Source organism: Salvelinus alpinus, chromosome 22 (genome assembly GCF_045679555.1).
Source record: "Salvelinus alpinus chromosome 22, SLU_Salpinus.1, whole genome shotgun sequence".
NCBI classification, from domain to species: domain Eukaryota; kingdom Metazoa; phylum Chordata; class Actinopteri; order Salmoniformes; family Salmonidae; genus Salvelinus; species Salvelinus alpinus.
Window position 1 is genome coordinate 42,626,751 of NC_092107.1, and position 17,068 is coordinate 42,643,818.

Consider the following 17,068-nt stretch of genomic DNA (forward strand, 5'->3'; position numbering starts at 1 on the left):
ATGTGTTTCTGGGCTTTTCGGGATGTGTTTCTGGGCTTTTCAGAATGTGTTTCTGGGCTTTTCAGAATGTGTTCCTTGGCTTTTCGGAATGTGTTTCAGAATGTGTTTCTGTGCTTTTCAGAATGTGTTTCAGAATGTGTTTTTGAGCTTTTCGGAATGTGTTTCTGAATGTGTTTCTGGGCTTTTCACAATGTGTTTCAGAATGTGTTTCTGGGCTTTTCAGAATGTGTTTCAGAATGTGTTTCTGGGCTTTTCAGAATGTGTTTCTGGGCTTTTCAGAATGTGTTTCTGAATGTGTTTCTGAATGTGTTTCTGAATGTGTTTCTGAATGTGTTTCTGGGCTTTTCAGAATGTGTTTCTGAATGTGTTTCTGGGCTTTTCAGAATGTGTTTCTGGGCTTTTCAGAATGTGTTTCTGAATGTGTTTCTGGGCTTTTCAGAATGTGTTTCTGGGCTTTTCAGAATGTGTTTCTGAATGTGTTTCTGGGCTTTTCAGAATGTGTTTCTGGGCTTTTCAGAATGTGTTTTGGGGCTTTTCAGAATGTGTTTCTGGGCTTTTCAGAATGTGTTTCTGGGCTTTTTCAGGATGTGTTTTTGGGCTTTTCAGAATGTGTTTCTGAATGTGTTTCTGGGCTTTTCTGAATGTGTTTCTGGGCTTTTCAGAATGTGTTTCTGGGCTTTTTCAGGATGTGTTTTTGGGCTTTTCAGAATGTGTTTCTGAATGTGTTTCTGGGCTTTTCTGAATGTGTTTCTGGGCTTTTCAGAATGTGTTTCTGGGCTTTTCAGAATGTTTAATTGTTGGACTGCATAGTTAATGCTGAACTTATTCCTCTGGTTGGCTTCCTGGTTAATTGTTGGACTGGTTTAGTTAGATGCCTGTGGTTTCTCCAGGGCTCTTAGACATAAGGAAAGGTATTTTGCAATCATAGCTCTCCCTCCTTGTAGTCACTCCACACACCCACATACACACACCCACAGAGACAGAGAGGTGCTCTAACGCACGTTGCTTTGCATGTTGACTCATGTCGTGTTTTAATCCTGTCTGCTTGGTGTGATCTAACAGCTGTAACCTTGACAGCATCCCTCCTTTCTCTTCTGCTGCGCCGTTATCTCACTCTGGTATGGCTCAGGACAGAGGTGGAATACAGGAATCAGTGATGGCATCTGCTAGCTGATCATTACACCATCGATAGTGTTTTCTGAGACAGAGAGACAGAGAGAGAGAGAGAGAGAGAGACAGACAGAGAGAGAGAGAGACAGACAGAGAGAGAGAGACAGACAGAGACACGGAGAGAGAGAGACACACAGAAAGAGAGAGAGACAGAGACAGAGAAACACAGAGAGAGAGAGACACAGAGAGAGAGAGAGACATAGTGAGAGAGACACACAGATAGAGATAGAGAGACACACAGAAAGAGAGAGAGACAGAGACAGAGAAACACAGAGAGAGAGAGACAGAGAGAGAGAGAGAGACAGAGAGAGAGAGACACACAGATAGAGATAGAGAGAGAGACACAGAGAGAGAGAGACAGAGAGAGATATATGAAGCTATCTGCAGGACAGGAAACAGTAGCACTCGTGTTATACACTGAGTGACAAAACATTAAGGACACCTTCCTAATATTGAGTTACACGGCCTTTAGAACAGCCTCAGTTCGTAGGAGCATGGACTCTACACGGTGTCTAAAGTATTGATTTAGTAAGTGACATCAATAAGGGTTCATAGCTTTCACCTGGAATCACCTGGTCAGTCTATGGCATGGAAAGAGCAGGTGTTCCTAATGTTATGTACACTCAGTGTATTTAAGCGATAAGGCACCCAGTTTATAATGACAATAAGGCACCCAGTTTATAATGGCAATAAGGGACCCAGTTTATAATGACAATAAGGCACCCAGTTTATAATGGCAATAAGGCACCCAGTTTATAATGGCAATAAGGCACCCAGTTTATAATGACAATAAGGCACCCAGTTTATAATGGCAATAAGGCACCCAGTTTATAATGACAATAAGGCACCCAGTTTATAATGACAATAAGGCACCCAGTTTATAATGGCAATAAGGCACCCAGTTTATAATGGCAATAAGGCACCCAGTTTATAATGGCAATAAGGCAACCAGTTTATAATGGCAATAAGGCACCCAGTTTATAATGACAATAAGGCACCCAGTTTATAACGACAATAAGGCACCCAGTTTAAAATGGCATTAAGGCACCCAGTTTATAATGACAATAAGGCACCCAGTTTATAATGGCAATAAGGCAACCAGTTTATAATGGGTTTGTGGTGAATTGGCTAAATAAGAGAGTCTGCTAAATGACTCACTACTGTAGTGTCTCTGGATCAGAGAGTCTGCTAAATGACTCACTACTGTAGTGACTCTGGATCAGAGAGTCTGCTAAATGACTCACTACTGTAGTGTCTCTGGATCAGAGAGTCTGCTAAATGACTCACTACTGTAGTGACTCTGGATCAGAGAGTCTGCTAAATGACTCACTACTGTAGTGTCTCTGGATCAGAGAGTCTGTTAAATGACTCACTACTGTAGTGTCTCTGGATCAGAGAGTCTGCTAAATGACTCACTACTGTAGTGACTCTGGATCAGAGAGTCTGCTAAATGACTCACTACTGTAGTGACTCTGGATAAGAGAGTCTGCTAAATGACTCACTACTGTAGTGTCTCTGGATCAGAGAGTCTGTTAAATGACTCACTACTGTAGTGTCTCTGGATCAGAGAGTCTGCTAAATGACTCACTACTGTAGTGACTCTGGATCAGAGAGTCTGCTAAATGACTCACTACTGTAGTGACTCTGGATAAGAGAGTCTGCTAAATGACTCTTAACATAACATGTAAATGAGTGTGGTAACAGTATGTTCCCATAAACTGTAGGTGTGTGTCCATGTTAGTGTGTCCATGTTAGTGTGTCCATGTTAGTGTGTCCATGTTATTGTGTCCATGTTATTGTGTCCATGTTAGTGTGTCCATGTTATTGTGTCCATGTTATTGTGTCCATGTTATTGTGTCCATGTTATTGTGTCCATGTTATTGTGTCCATGTTATTGTGTCCATGATAGTGTGTCCATTTTATTGTGTCCATGTTATTGTGTCCATGTTGGTGCTATAGTGAGTGTGTCCATGATAGTGAGTCCATGTTGGTGCTATAGTGAGTGTGTCCATGATAGTGAGTCCATGTTGGTGCTATAGTGAGTGTGTCCATGATAGTGAGTCCATGTTGGTGCTATAGTGAGTGTGTCCATGATAGTGAGTCCATGTTGGTGCTATAGTGAGTGTGTCCATGATAGTGAGTCCATGTTGGTGCTATAGTGAGTGTGTCCATGATAGTGAGTCCATGTTGGTGCTATAGTGAGTGTGTCCATGATAGTGAGTCCATGTTGGTGCTATAGTGAGTGTGTCCATGATAGTGAGTCCATGTTGGTGCTATAGTGAGTGTGTCCATGATAGTGAGTCCATGTTGGTGCTATAGTGAGTGTGTCCATGATAGTGAGTCCATGTTGGTGCTATAGTGAGTGTGTCCATGATAGTGAGTCCATGTTGGTGCTATAGTGAGTGTGTCCATGATAGTGAGTCCATGTTGGTGCTATAGTGAGTGTGTCCATGATAGTGAGTCCATGTTGGTGCTATAGTGAGTGTGTCCATGATAGTGAGTCCATGTTGGTGCTATAGTGAGTGTACCATATCGATCCGTGAAATCCATCGTATTGTTTTTCATGTGTAACTCTGTGGAGTGCACAGTAACTCTGTGGAGTGCACAGTAACTCTGTGGAGTGTACAGTAACTCTGTGGAGTGCACAGTGAGTGTGTGGAGTGCACAGTGAGTGTGTGGACATAGTGTGGTGTTCCTCAGCAGAGTGAACTCAGTGGTAGAGTCCAGTTTGTCAGGATGCATTCAAGTGTATTCATCTATAACGGTAGATATTAAATGATTGTATTTCTATGTGAGAACAGTGTGTCCATCTATCTAGTTCAGTCTGTGCATGTATGGTCTCTCTCTGTCTCTCTGTCTCTCTGTCTCTCTGTCTCTCTCTCTCTCTCTCTCTCTCTCTCTCTCTCTCTCTCTCTCTCTCTCTCTCTCTCTCTCTCTCTCTCTCTCTCTCTCTCTCTCTCTCTCTCTCTCTCTGTCCCTGTCTCTCTCTCTCTGTCTCTCTGTCTCTCTGTCTCTGTCTCTCTGTCTCTCTCTCTGTCCCTGTCTCTCTCTCTGTCTCTCTGTCTCTCTCTGTCTCTCTCTCTCTGTCCCTGTCTCTCTGTCTCTCTGTCTCTCTCTGTCTCTCTCTGTCTCTCTCTCTGTCTCTCTCTCTCTCTGTGTCTCTCTCTGTCTCTCTCTCTGTCTCTCTCTCGCTGTCTGTCTGTCTCTCTCTCTGTTTCTATCTCTCCATCACTCCGTCTCTCTCTTTCTCCATCACTCTCTCATTCTCTGTCTCTCTGTCTCTCTCTCGCTTTCTCTCACAGGGTTTGTTTGAAGAGAACAAAAAGAATGTGTAAGTTGTGCCCATAAAATATATCCAATATAAACCCCCCCGTACTACAAGTCAGAGACAGCCTAGAACATCTAGGAAATACCAACACAGTACATCACACATGGTTCCCTATTCCCTATATAGTCCCACATAGGGCTCTGGTCAAAAGTAGTGCACTATATATGGAATATGGAGCTATTTGGGATACAGAAGGCTGGTGGGATCTGCATTCCAAATGGTTCCCTATTCCCTATATAGTGCACTACTTTTGACCAGGGTCCATACGTAGTGTGCTCTGAAGGGAATAGGGTGACATTTTGTTTGCCCTGTGGCATTATGAATCACAAACAATTAATAATTAGATAATTTTCTGAAAATATGATATCCTTTATATCCTTAAAGAGATTCTCCACTACTTTAGTATACGTCGTTCTGAAAGTAGCTCTCACGAGCCAAAAGTGGTCCCCTGAAACTGCAGATCATGTCACATATTTTACTTCTTTAGTCTGTTCCTATTTAGATGTTACTAGTTCTAGGTGACAGGAAGTAGTGCTCTGGGGAAAGAGTTCTAGGTGACAGGAAGCAGTCCTCTGGTGAAGGAGTTCTAGGTGGCAGGAAGCAGTCCTCTGGTGAAGGAGTTCTAGGTGACAGGAAGCAGTCCTCTGGTGAAGGAGTTCTAGGTGACAGGAAGCAGTCCTCTGGTGAAGGAGTTCTAGGTGACAGGAAGCAGTCCTCTGGTGAAGGAGTTCTAGGTGACAGGAAGCAGTCCTCTGGTGAAGGAATTTGCTGTGAAACGTATTATCTTTTAGTATGAAACACCTTTCAGCATTCTAGCATAAAACTTAACATGACATTGTGGGGGACCTCGGTTCCCATAGCAACAACGGTGACATGTTATACAGAAAGAAGGTAGTGCATCTGCCTTTTGGAATGGCACCCTATTCCCTATTTAGGCCCACATAGGGTTCTGGTCAAAGTAGTGCACTATATAGGGAATATGGAGCTATTTGGGATACAGTCTTTATCTTCATAAGAAGCTGGTGGGAGGTGCTATAGGAGGACAGTAAATGAAAAGGAGGCTGGTGGGAGGTGCTATAGGAGGACAGTAGATGAAGAGGAGGCTGGTGGGAGGTGCTATAGGAGGACAGTAGATGAAGAGGAGGCTGGTGGGAGGTGCTATAGGAGGATGGTTTCATTGGAATTGACTCCGATCCAGCCTTTACAATGAGCCCGTCATCCTATAGCTCCCACTGATGGAAAGCAGTTTGGCTAAGTGTCTTCTCTTCTCAACGTCTCCCAGGCAGCTCCCCTCAGACTTTGCTGATGCTGTGAAACACAACCGCATCCTGACTTGCAGCGAGGGGAGATTGTCAGCATAAATCCTTTGACTATTATTTAATAGCAATATGCCTGCAACACCTGTAGGACAGAGAGAATAGAGAGAATATAGAGAGACAGAGAGAGACAGAGATTAGACAGAGAGAATAGAGAGAGAGAGAGAGAGAGAGGGGAGAACAGAGAGAGAGAGAGAGAGAGAGAGAGAGAGAGAGAGACAGAGATAGAGACAGAGAGAGAGTATAGTGAAAAGAAAAAAGACTCACTGCTGAGTTGAGAAACAGAAAGGTTTAACAATGTATTATTTTGTTTCAGAAACATATTTTCAGAATTTAAAAGTAATCCAATAAGTAATCATCTAGTTTTTAAAAGTTATGATCTGATTACAATATATTAGCTGGTAGAGTAACTGATTACAATATATTAGCTGGTAGAGTAACTGATTACAATATATTAGCTGGTAGAGTAACTGATTACAATATATTAGCTGGTAGAGTAACTGATTACAATATATTAGCTGGTAGAGTAACTGATTACAATATATTAGCTGGTAGAGTAACTGATTACAATATATTAGCTGGTAGAGTAACTGATTACAATATATTAGCTGGTAGAGTAACTGATTACAATATATTAGCTGGTAGAGTAACTGATTACAAAGTAGTACACTATGGGCCCTGGTCTAAAGTAGTGCACTATGGGCCCTGGTCTAAAGTAGTGCACTATGGGCCCTGGTCTAAAGTAGTGCACTATGGGCCCTGGTCTAAAGTAGTGCACTATAGGCCCTGGTCTAAAGTAGTGCACTATGGGCCCTGGTCTAAAGTAGTGCACTATAGGCCCTGGTCTAAAGTAGTGCACTATGGGCCCTGGTCTAAAGTAGTACACTATGGGCCCTGGTCTAAAGTAGTGCACTATGGGCCCTGGTCTAAAGTAGTACACTATGGGCCCTGGTCTAAAGTAGTGCACTATGGGCCCTGGTCTAAAGTAGTGCACTATGGGCCCTGGTCTAAAGTAGTACACTATGGGCCCTGGTCTATAGTAGTACACTATGGGCCCTGGTCTAAAGTAGTGCACTATGGGCCCTGGTCTAAAGTAGTACACTATAGGCCCTGGTCTAAAGTAGTGCACTATGGGCCCTGGTCTATAGTAGTACACTATGGGCCCTGGTCTAAAGTAGTACACTATGGGCCCTGGTCTAAAGTAGTACACTATGGGCCCTGGTCTAAAGTAGTGCACTATGGGCCCTGGTCTAAAGTAGTGCACTATGTGCCTCTGGTCTAAAGTAGTGCACTATAGGCCCTGGTCTAAAGTAGTGCACTATGGGCCCTGGTCTAAAGTAGTACACTATGGGCCCTGGTCTAAAGTAGTGCACTATGGGCCCTGGTCTAAAGTAGTACACTATGGGCCCTGGTCTAAAGTAGTGCACTATGGGCCCTGGTCTAAAGTAGTGCGCTATGGGCCCTGGTCTAAAGTAGTACACTATGGGCCCTGGTCTAAAGTAGTACACTATAGGCCCTGGTCTAAAGTAGTACACTATAGGCCCGGCCCTGGTTTAAAGTAGTGCACTATGGGCCCTGGTCTATAGTAGTGCACTATGGGCCCTGGTCTAAAGTAGTGCACTATGGGCCCTGGTCTAAAGTAGTGCACTATAGGCCCTGGTCTAAAGTAGTGCACTATGGGCCCTGGTCTAAAGTAGTACACTATGGGCCCTGGTCTAAAGTAGTGCACTATGGGCCCTGGTCTAAAGTAGTACACTATGGGCCCTGGTCTAAAGTAGTGCACTATGGGCCCTGGTCTAAAGTAGTGCGCTATGGGCCCTGGTCTAAAGTAGTACACTATGGGCCCTGGTCTAAAGTAGTACACTATAGGCCCTGGTCTAAAGTAGTACACTATAGGCCCTGGTCTAAAGTAGTGCACTATGGGCCCTGGTCTAAAGTAGTGCACTATAGGCCCTGGTCTAATGAGTACACTATGGGCCCTGGTCTAAAGTAGTACACTATAGGCCCTGGTCTAAAGTAGTGCACTATGGGCCCTGGTCTATAGTAGTACACTATGGGCCCTGGTTTAAAGTAGTGCACTATGGGCCCTGGTCTATAGTAGTGCACTATGGGCCCTGGTCTAAAGTAGTGCGCTATGGGCCCTGGTCTAAAGTAGTACACTATGGGCCCTGGTCTAAAGTAGTACACTATAGGCCCTGGTCTAAAGTAGTACACTATAGGCCCTGGTCTAAAGTAGTGCACTATGGGCCCTGGTCTAAAGTAGTGCACTATAGGCCCTGGTCTAAAGTAGTACACTATGGGCCCTGGTCTAAAGTAGTACACTATAGGCCCTGTTCTAAAGTAGTGCACTATGGGCCCTGGTCTATAGTAGTACACTATGGGCCCTGGTTTAAAGTAGTGCACTATGGGCCCTGGTCTATAGTAGTGCACTATGGGCCCTGGTCTAAAGTAGTGCACTATGGGCCCTGGTCTAAAGTAGTGCACTATAGGCCCTGGTCTAAAGTAGTGCACTATAGGCCCTGGTCTAAAGTAGTGCACTATGGGCCCTGGTCTAAAGTAGTGCACTATGGGCCCTGGTCTAAAGTAGTGCACTATGGGCCCTGGTCTAAAGTAGTACACTATGGGCCCTGGTCTAAAGTAGTGCACTATGGGCCCTGGTTTAAAGTAGTACACTATGGGCCCTGGTCTAAAGTAGTGCACTATGGGCCCTGGTCTATAGTAGTGCACTATGGGCCCTGGTCTATAGTACTACACTATGGGCCCTGGTCTATAGTAGTACACTATGGGCCCTGGTCTATAGTAGTACACTATGGGCCTTGGTCTAATATAGTACACTATGGGTCCTGGTCTATAGTAGTACACTATGGGTCCTGGTCTATAGTAGTACACTATGGGCCCTGGTTTAAAGTAGTACACTATGGGCCCTGGTCTATAGTAGTACACTATGGGCCCTGGTCTATAGTAGTACACTATGGGCCCTGGTCTATAGTAGTACACTATGGGTCCTGGTCTATAGTAGTACACTATGGGCCCTGGTCTAAAGTAGTACACTATGGGCCCTGGTCTATAGTAGTACACTATGGGCCCTGGTCTAAAGTAGTACACTATAGGCCCTGGTCTAAAGTAGTGCACTATGGGCCCTGGTCTAAAGTAGTGCACTATAGGCCCTGGTCTAAAGTAGTACACTATGGGCCCTGGTCTAAAGTAGTACACTATAGGCCCTGGTCTAAAGTAGTGCACTATGGGCCCTGGTCTATAGTAGTACACTATGGGCCCTGGTTTAAAGTAGTGCACTATGGGCCCTGGTCTATAGTAGTGCACTATGGGCCCTGGTCTAAAGTAGTGCACTATGGGCCCTGGTCTAAAGTAGTGCACTATAGGCCCTGGTCTAAAGTAGTGCACTATAGGCCCTGGTCTAAAGTAGTGCACTATGGGCCCTGGTCTAAAGTAGTGCACTATGGGCCCTGGTCTAAAGTAGTACACTATGGGCCCTGGTCTAAAGTAGTGCACTATGGGCCCTGGTTTAAAGTAGTACACTATGGGCCCTGGTCTAAAGTAGTGCACTATGGGCCCTGGTCTATAGTAGTGCACTATGGGCCCTGGTCTATAGTACTACACTATGGGCCCTGGTCTATAGTAGTACACTATGGGCCCTGGTCTATAGTAGTACACTATGGGCCTTGGTCTAATATAGTACACTATGGGTCCTGGTCTATAGTAGTACACTATGGGTCCTGGTCTATAGTAGTACACTATGGGCCCTGGTTTAAAGTAGTACACTATGGGCCCTGGTCTATAGTAGTACACTATGGGCCCTGGTCTATAGTAGTACACTATGGGCCCTGGTCTATAGTAGTACACTATGGGCCCTGGTCTATAGTAGTACACTATGGGTCCTGGTCTATAGTAGTACACTATGGGCCCTGGTCTATAGTAGTACACTATGGGCCCTGGTCTATAGTAGTACACTATGGGCCCTGGTCTAAAGTAGTACACTATGGGCCCTGGTCTAAAGTAGTACACTATGGGCCCTGGTCTAAAGTAGTACACTATGGGCCCTGGTCTAAAGTAGTACACTATGGGCCCTGGTCTATAGTAGTACACTATGGGCCCTGGTCTAAAGTAGTACACTATGGGCCCTGGTCTATAGTAGTGCACTATGGGCCCTGGTCTAAAGTAGTGCACTATGGGCCCTGGTCTAAAGTAGTGCACTATAGGCCCTGGTCTAAAGTAGTGCACTATAGGCCCTGGTCTAAAGTAGTGCACTATGGGCCCTGGTCTAAAGTAGTGCACTATGGGCCCTGGTCTAAAGTAGTGCACTATGGGCCCTGGTCTAAAGTAGTACACTATGGGCCCTGGTCTAAAGTAGTGCACTATGGGCCCTGGTTTAAAGTAGTACACTATGGGCCCTGGTCTAAAGTAGTGCACTATGGGCCCTGGTCTATAGTAGTGCACTATGGGCCCTGGTCTATAGTACTACACTATGGGCCCTGGTCTATAGTAGTACACTATGGGCCCTGGTCTATAGTAGTACACTATGGGCCTTGGTCTAATATAGTACACTATGGGTCCTGGTCTATAGTAGTACACTATGGGTCCTGGTCTATAGTAGTACACTATGGGCCCTGGTTTAAAGTAGTACACTATGGGCCCTGGTCTATAGTAGTACACTATGGGCCCTGGTCTATAGTAGTACACTATGGGCCCTGGTCTATAGTAGTACACTATGGGCCCTGGTCTATAGTAGTACACTATGGGTCCTGGTCTATAGTAGTACACTATGGGCCCTGGTCTAAAGTAGTACACTATGGGCCCTGGTCTATAGTAGTACACTATGGGCCCTGGTCTAAAGTAGTACACTATAGGCCCTGGTCTAAAGTAGTGCACTATGGGCCCTGGTCTAAAGTAGTGCACTATAGGCCCTGGTCTAAAGTAGTACACTATGGGCCCTGGTCTAAAGTAGTACACTATAGGCCCTGGTCTAAAGTAGTGCACTATGGGCCCTGGTCTATAGTAGTACACTATGGGCCCTGGTTTAAAGTAGTGCACTATGGGCCCTGGTCTATAGTAGTGCACTATGGGCCCTGGTCTAAAGTAGTGCACTATGGGCCCTGGTCTAAAGTAGTGCACTATAGGCCCTGGTCTAAAGTAGTGCACTATAGGCCCTGGTCTAAAGTAGTGCACTATGGGCCCTGGTCTAAAGTAGTGCACTATGGGCCCTGGTCTAAAGTAGTGCACTATGGGCCCTGGTCTAAAGTAGTACACTATGGGCCCTGGTCTAAAGTAGTGCACTATGGGCCCTGGTTTAAAGTAGTACACTATGGGCCCTGGTCTAAAGTAGTGCACTATGGGCCCTGGTCTATAGTAGTGCACTATGGGCCCTGGTCTATAGTACTACACTATGGGCCCTGGTCTATAGTAGTACACTATGGGCCCTGGTCTATAGTAGTACACTATGGGCCTTGGTCTAATATAGTACACTATGGGTCCTGGTCTATAGTAGTACACTATGGGTCCTGGTCTATAGTAGTACACTATGGGCCCTGGTTTAAAGTAGTACACTATGGGCCCTGGTCTATAGTAGTACACTATGGGCCCTGGTCTATAGTAGTACACTATGGGCCCTGGTCTATAGTAGTACACTATGGGCCCTGGTCTATAGTAGTACACTATGGGTCCTGGTCTATAGTAGTACACTATGGGCCCTGGTCTATAGTAGTACACTATGGGCCCTGGTCTATAGTAGTACACTATGGGCCCTGGTCTAAAGTAGTACACTATGGGCCCTGGTCTAAAGTAGTACACTATGGGCCCTGGTCTAAAGTAGTACACTATGGGCCCTGGTCTAAAGTAGTACACTATGGGCCCTGGTCTATAGTAGTACACTATGGGCCCTGGTCTAAAGTAGTACACTATGGGCCCTGGTCTATAGTAGTACACTATGGGCCCTGGTCTATAGTAGTACACTATGGGCCCTGGTCTAAAGTAGTACACTATGGGCCCTGGTCTAAAGTAGTGCACTATGGGCCCTGGTCTAAAGTAGTGCACTATGGGCCCTGGTTTAAAGTAGTGCACTATGGGCCCTGGTCTAAAGTAGTGCACTATGGGCCCTGGTCTAATGTAGTACACTATGGGCCCTGGTCTAAAGTAGTACACTATGGGCCCTGGTCTATAGTAGTACACTATGGGCCCTGGTCTATAGTAGTGCACTATGGGCCCTGGTCTATAGTAGTACACTATGGGCCCTGGTCTAAAGTAGTACACTATGGGCCCTGGTCTAAAGTAGTACACTATGGGCCCTGGTCTATAGTAGTACACTATGGGCCCTGGTCTAAAGTAGTACACTATGGGCCCTGGTCTAAAGTAGTACACTATAGGCCCTGGTCTATAGTAGTACACTATGGGCCCTGGTCTAATGCAGTGCACTATGGGCCCTGGTCTATAGTAGTACACTATGGGCCCTGGTCTAAAGTAGTACACTATGGGCCCTGGTCTAAAGTAGTACACTATGGGCCCTGGTCTAAAGTAGTGCACTATAGAGAAATAATAGAAATAAATACACAACGAGTAACAATAACTTGGCTATAAAATGGGGTACCAGTACTGAGATGCTGTGCCATTGTACAAGGTAGTTAAGGTAGATAAATGGGGTACCAGTACTGAGTTGCTGTGCCATTGTACAAGGTAGTTAAGGTAGATAAATGGGGTACCAGTACTGAGATGCTGTGCCATTGTACAAGGTAGTTAAGGTAGATAAATGGGGTACCAGTACTGAGTTGCTGTGCCATTGTACAAGGTAGTTAAGGTAGATATGTATATATAGGTGGGGGGAAAGTGACAGACAACAGCATAGAGCATTAACAGAAGCAGCAGGGTATGTTCTGAGTGCTAAACAGATGGATACTTTGAGGAATCTCAAATATGAAATATATTTTGATTTGTTTAACACTTTTTTGGTTACAACATGATTCCATATGTGTTATTTCATAGTTTTGATGTCTTCACTATTATTCTACAATGTAGAAAATAGTAAAATTAAAGAAAAACCCTTGAATGAGTAGGTGTTCTAAAACGTTTGACTGGTACTGTATACATACACTAACGTACATGCATATACACATACATATATATATATATACATACAGTGGCTTGCGAAATTATTCACCCCCCTTGGCATTTTTCCTATTTTGTTGCTTTATAACCTGCAATTAAAATATATTTTGGGGGGGGGTTTGTATCATTTGATTTACACAACATGCCTACCACTTTGAAGATGCCAAATATTTTTTCTTGTGAAACAAACAAGAAATAAGACAAAACAACTGAAAACTTGAGTGTGCATAACTATTCATCCTCCCCAAAGTCAATACTTTGTAGAGCCACCTTTTGCAGCAATTACAGCTGCAAGTCTCTTGGGGTATGTCTCTATAAGCTTGGCACATCTAGCCACTGGGATTTTTGTCCATTCTTCAAGGCAAAACTGCTCCAGCTCCTTCAAGTTGGATGGGTTCCGCTGGTGTACAGAAATCTTTAAGTCATACCACAGATTCTCAATTGGATTGAGGTCTGAGCTATGACTAGGCCATTCCAAGATAATTAAATGTTTCCCCTGTATTTAGAAACATCCATCATTCCTTCAATTCTGACCAGTTTCCCAGTCCCTGCTGATGAAAAATATCCCCACAGCATGATGCTGCAACCACCATGCTTCACTGTGGGGATGGGGTTCTCGGGGTAATGAGAGGTGTTGGGTTTGCGCCAGACATAGCGTTTTCCTTTATGGCCAAAAAGCACAATTTTAGTCTCATCTGACCAGAGGACCTGCTTCCATATGTTTGCTTATTTTAAAAGAAAGTGGTCCTATGGACAGATACTCCAATCTCCGCTGTGGAGCTTTGCAGCTCCTTCAGGGTTATCTTTGGTATTTTTGTTTCCTCTGATTAATGCCCTCCTTGCCTGGTCCGTGAGTTTTGGTGGGCAGCCCTCTCTTGGCAGGTTTGTTGTGGTGCCATATTCTTTCAATTTTTTAATAATGGATGTATTGGTGCTCTGTGGGATGTTCAAAGCATTGGATATTTTTTATAACCTAACCCTGATCTGTACTTCTCCACAACTTTGTCCCTGACCTGTTTGGAGAGCTCCTTGGTCTTCATGGTGCTGCTTGCTTAGTGGTGTTGCAGACTCTGGGGCCTTTCAGGACAGGTGTAAATATACTGAGATCATGCAACAGATCATGTGACACAGATTGCACAAGTTGGACATTATTTAACTAATTATGTGACTTCTGAAGGTAATTGGTTGCACCAGATCTTATTTGGGGCTTCATAGCAAAGGGGGTGAATACATATGCACTCACCACTTTTCCGTTTTCAATTTTTTTTGAATGTTTTGAAACAAGTATATATATTTTTTCACCTCACCTATTTGGACTATTTTGTGTCCATTAAATGAAATTCAAATAAAATATATTTATATTGCAGGTTGTAATGCAACAAAATAGGAAAAACTTCAAGGGGGATGAACACTTTTGCAAGGCACTGTATATTATATATATATATATATTTATATATATACAGTTGAAGTCAGAAGTTTACATACACCTTAGCCAAATACATTTAAACTCAGTTTTTCACAATTCCTGACATTCCTGACAGGTCAGTTAGGATCACCACTTCATTTTAAAAACATGAAATGTCAAAATAATAGTAGAGAGAATTATTAATTTCAGCTTTCATTTCTTTCATCACATTTCCATTTCCACATTTCCACATTTCCATCACATGGGACAGAAGTTTACGAACCAAAAGATTATGTTAGGTCAGAGCCAAGTCACAGAAAAACACAGGCATTTTTCCAGCCAAAGAGAGGAGTCACAAAAAGCAGAAATATAGATAAAATTAATCACTAACCTTTGATGATCTTCATCAGATGATACTCATAGGACTTCATGTTACACAATACATGTATGTTTTGTTCGGTAAAGTTCATTTTTATATCCAAAAATCTGAGTTTACATTGGCGCGTTATGTTCAGTAGTTCCAAAACATCTGGTGATTTTGCAGAGCCACATCAATTTACAGAAATACTCATAATAAACATTGATAAAAGATACAACTGTTATGCATGGAATTTTAGATTGGAAGAACTTTCTATGGCTTGTTTTAAAAGTAGCGATATTTTGGAGATAATTTCATTTTCAATTAACCATAAAGGAAAAGGCCATTTTTGAACACGGGGTGAGACATTCTTACTAATCTGCTACAGAACCAGTTCAGATTTAAGTACAACTTTTGTATGACTGAAGCCTTTAGTGAGAGGTCTAATGCTTTAATATTTAATCATTTCTGCCCTCAAATTCAAATACATAAATAGGCCCTTTTAATTTTGTCTGGCTTGCCATTCCAAATATAATGAAATAATTTTTGCTCATATAATTTATAAAATAGATTATTTATTTTTTTCAGGATATGTATACCGAGTATGTCCACATCACCGTCAGACCATTTTATTGGTAAACTAAACGGTAATTTTAAAGTTGTATTTTTTTGTGATCGAGAATGGTTAATTAATTTGGTTGTAATCCAGAGAGGTTAGAAAACATATCTAGATCCTCTATGCGGCTGTGGATTTCAAAGCATATATTAGTGTACAATGACACCTTTATTTTTAAACCCTGGATTTCCTACCCCTTGATAGCATTGTTGGATCTGATTTTAACAGCTAACATTTCAATGGCATTAATAAATAGATATGCCGATAGTGGACAACCTTGTTTTACTCCTCTTGACAGTTTAATACTTTCTGAGAAGTAGCCATTATTTACAATTTGACACCTAGGGTTACAATACATAACCCATTGTACAAAAAAAATCTTACAACTATAAATATTCCTGGAATTTTATGAAAATCCTTTTCAAAGTCAGCTATGAATACCAGACCTGGTTTCCCAGATTTTTCGTAGTGTTCTATTGTTTCCAGTACTTGTCTTATATTATCTCCAACGTATCGTAAAAAGAAAATGTCTGATTAGGATGAATAATATCCGACAATACCTTTTTTTTTTATTCTATGCACTATGCAATTTACTATCATTTTTGCATCACAACACTGAAGTGTAAGAGGTCTCCAATTGTTTCAATGGACTGGATATTTATATTTACCACTTGGGTCCTGTTTCAGTAATAATGAAATCAGACCCTGTCTGATAATCTACCATTTAAATAAGAGTGTTTAAAAAATGCTAATGACAGTCCTCTGAGTATATCAAAAAAGCTTTGGTGTACATCCACTGTTATCCCATCCAGGCTTTAATTGCATCAAAAAGTTCCCCCTCTGTAATTTGGCCTTCATATTAGTCTTTCTGTACAGCTGTTAATTTTAAATGATTAATAGAAAAGAAATCCATGCAATTAGCTTCGGTTAGTGGAGATGCAACTGAAACGAAAATATATGCTTAAAGTACTTCCTCTTTCAAAATATTTCTTGGTGAATCATGAATGGTGGGTGACTCCGTCATTTGTAAGAACTTCCAGGCTATTGTTTTTCACAGCATTTCTATGTTGAAGAAGATTAAACCATTATTTGGAGCTTTTTTCCCCATATTTCACCTAGTTTGCTTTATTTTTTATAATATATAACACTTGACACAGACTTAGTTTCCTCAGCTGGACATAGGGAAGCAGTATAGCTGTCCCCTTACTAGAACAGGGCCACAGAGCAGTATAGCTGTCCCCTTCCTAGAAGAGGGCCACAGAGCAGTATAGCTGTCCCCTTCCTAGAAGAGGGCCACAGAGCAGTATAGCTGTCCCCTTCCTAGAACAGGGCCACAGAGCAGTATAGCTGGCCCCTTCCTAGAACAGGGCCACAGAGCAGTATAGCTGTCCCCTTCCTAGAACAGGGCCACAGAGCAGCGTAGCTGTCCCCTACCTAGAACAGGCCCACAGAGCAGCATAGCTGTCCCCTACCTAGAACAGGGCCACAGAGCAGTATAGCTGTCCCCTACCTAGAACAGTATATTTGACCTCTCAGCTTCCCTACCAAATCAAAAAATGTCAAGCAGACAACCTAAGAAAATTAACAACAATGACAAATGGTTTGATGAAGAATGCAAAAACCTAAGAAAGAAATTGAGAAACCTGTCCAAAAACATAGAGACCCAGAAAACCTGAGTCTACGCCTTCACTATGGTGAATCACTAAAACAATACAGAAATACACTATGGAAAAAGAAGGAACAGCACGTCAGAAATCAGCTC

The 17,068-nt window shown here is 43.0% G+C and overlaps 1 protein-coding gene across 4 annotated transcripts in view; it reads left to right on the forward strand.

Annotated features, from left to right (window-relative positions):
* The window catches only part of LOC139549546 (nectin 1b-like), a 735,897-nt gene that overhangs the window by 307,328 nt on the left and 411,501 nt on the right, over window positions 1-17,068 (forward strand). The window lies entirely within an intron of this gene.